Source organism: Poromitra crassiceps (genome assembly GCF_964638095.1).
Source record: "Poromitra crassiceps genome assembly, chromosome: 21".
Taxonomy (NCBI): Eukaryota; Metazoa; Chordata; class Actinopteri; order Beryciformes; family Melamphaidae; genus Poromitra; species Poromitra crassiceps.
The window spans coordinates 19,861,553-19,864,301 of record NC_139638.1 but is presented as its reverse complement, the minus strand read 5'-3'; the positions used below and the strand labels follow the sequence as shown (position 1 = coordinate 19,864,301).

Below are 2,749 nucleotides of genomic sequence, written 5' to 3'. Positions count from 1 at the left end.
ATTAAAGGACTGAATAAAACGTAATTATAAGTCATTCTCACTCCAGTTAATCTATTTGCATTGCCTTTTTGACCATAATAGGCTACACATAGGCTAGGCTACTGACCCAGTCCGCATACCTACGGGTCAATGGGAGAAGATGGACTTTAAATGTGGAGTCTTTGGACTTCTTGCTGGCACTAATGAAAGGCAGTAGTGTTTCCTAGTCAACGGCGTGCTTAATCAAGTAACAAGGCTGCCTTTATGCGAGAGAGAGCGGAGAGGAGAGGGAGGCGGGGATGTGGGAGGACCAGAGGCTCCTGCACATCAGCATCAGGAAAGCTTGACATGTTAAAAACAGGGCTTCCTCTCAAAACCTTCAAAATAAAATATCAGATGGACGTTCATGACACGAATTTAATAGTAATTTATTATTCATAGCCTATATGAGGGTGAAAATAACTCATTACATTTACCCAGGGTAGGCTACTAACTCTTTTTGTCTATTACATATTTTTGAAGTCAGTAGCCTAATTTTACTTTACCTTGCGTAGTAGGCTACTGTGCATAGGCCTTTTTTTTTTTGCTGAAACAGGCCTATTGTAGTCTACCACACCTACTTCACTGCATTTTAAATCACCAGGGATCTCGCGCGCTACGCTCAATCTCCATAATATGCATCAGAAATATAGACCGTGGCAAATAATTGGTCAACTGTGGAGCCATTGACACTGAACAATTATAGGCTATCCATACTCAGCGAAAGAGGAATCTGTCTTTACTTTGTTAATTGTGCCCTTTGTTTTGTCATGAACTCTGTGTACATTTTTGAATGAGTTAGCCCATGTTTTACATTTAATTATGTAAAATACCATGTTTTTACATTTAATTATGTAAAATACCATGTAAGAGCAGCCTACTCTCCACCACTGCATAATTGATTGCTTGTTGAATTCTTTATTGATCTGTGGAGCGGTGAAGGTCAGAACGGCACCATGGAGCTGGCAGGGCTTCAGTATCCTGCTCAGGGACAGTCAATGATACAGATGCTTGACATGCGATGGGACTTGAACCCAAGTCTGGGCTGAAAACACTAAACACTAAGCACTATAGTACATGCCACCATACATTCTTTCATTGTCTTTATGTGCTTATATTCCTGTTCAGGGCCATGGGGGCAGGCCACTGCATCACATAATAGCCTCCTGACAGACACACAGTCCACACAGAGACTATATCATTGAGTGAAACAAATGAGAAGTCAAATTCTGAGGCTATCACATTCCACACGTCAGCAAAGTCTCCTGTGAGGCGACAGTGCTGAGCCACTATGCCAACGCCCTAACACACACCGCACCAGTGGTATTAGTTTCAGTAAAACAGACAAGGAAAATAACAAATAATGTGGTGAATTGTAGTGCGAGTTATTTTCTGTGGTGAGCTGTCCAGGATGTTTCCCTGCCTTCTTCAGCCCTGGCTGGATCACTGAATGAATGGATACATTTAGGGATGCATCTGTGAATAGTAAATCATTTTATTTGTAGGCTATATGATCTCATTTTGTAGGCTTTATATCATCTCAATATAATATAAAAAAAAATATATAGTGTGTTAACAGTATAATATTTAACTATCTGTTTTAGTTGTGGGTGGCATACTGCTTGAAGGCTGTATGCTTCATTCGATGACGTGGGTTCAAGCCCCGAGACAGCAGACGTCCTCCCTGCTGAAGTGTCCTTGAGCCAGTCACTGGATCCCTATCGAGATCCTGGGTGACGCTGCTCTCTCACCCACCTACAAGTAAACAGAACATTTCACTATGGGGGAATCAATGAAGTCTGATGACATTGTTTCCAGATCAAGTTTCACCCCCCTACAAGGACCACAATGGAAATAAGCTCTGAGCTTTTTTGTGTCTATCCTTGGCAGTATCCCAGACTGTGCTTCTGTCACATGTTATTTATATATTGTCAAATAAAGTCATTCATTCATTCATTCACTCCACATTTAGGCCACGCTACAGCAGTGTTAACCTAATGTTGACATTTTGTTATTGTAATGTTCTGGAGGCCTATTTAACACATAGCCTACCATAATATGGTGTAAGCCTACAGCAAAATATCATCCACTGTGGGACAGAGTCCAGAACCTGTAGAATATGTATTTATTTATTAATTTATTAATTTATGTATGTATGAATGTATGTATGTATGTATGTATGTATGTATGTATGTATGTATGTATGTATGTATGTATGTATGTATGTATGTATTTATTTATGTATTTAGTTATTTAGTTAGTTAGTTATTTATTTAGTTATTTATCTATGTATTTATGTTTTCCTCAAAGGTTTATGCCTTTATTTTGAAGGCGAGATTTCTTAATTTCCTGCGTTAGTCCGTGTAGGTGTGGCTAGCTTGACGCAGCTCGGCACGCAGTAGTACATACCCTCACAGCGCGCCTGCCCTGGACCAACGCGAGTCGCGCCTGTCAGACCGCCTGTGGATGGCTGCAGGACGGGACCGCAGCACCGAGACCTGGACACAACGAACGAGGTAAGTTGTTCCAGGAGGGACCGTTTGCTCAAACTGTATGACTGTGACAGCACATGTATAGCTTAGGAAAAATAATATTCCATTGATGCTTCTATGGAACTTACTGTGGTAGCCTACTTGAGTTCACGATGACATTGTCCGACTGCGTGGCGTGTGTGTATGTCCAGGGCATCACTGACCTGTAGCTATATTGCTGTGATAGTATAGCATGCTTG

General features: G+C 41.1%; 1 protein-coding gene across 1 annotated transcript in view; it reads left to right on the top strand.

The window, feature by feature from the left end:
- Window positions 1–2,492: 2,492 nt before the first annotated feature.
- csgalnact1a (chondroitin sulfate N-acetylgalactosaminyltransferase 1a) overlaps window positions 2,493–2,749 on the top strand; it is a gene marked incomplete at its 3' end in the record, with an annotated part of 50,580 nt that continues 50,323 nt past the window's right edge. Inside the window, exon 1 of the mRNA XM_083657784.1 lies at window positions 2,493–2,534. The remainder of the gene's footprint in view (window positions 2,535–2,749) is intronic.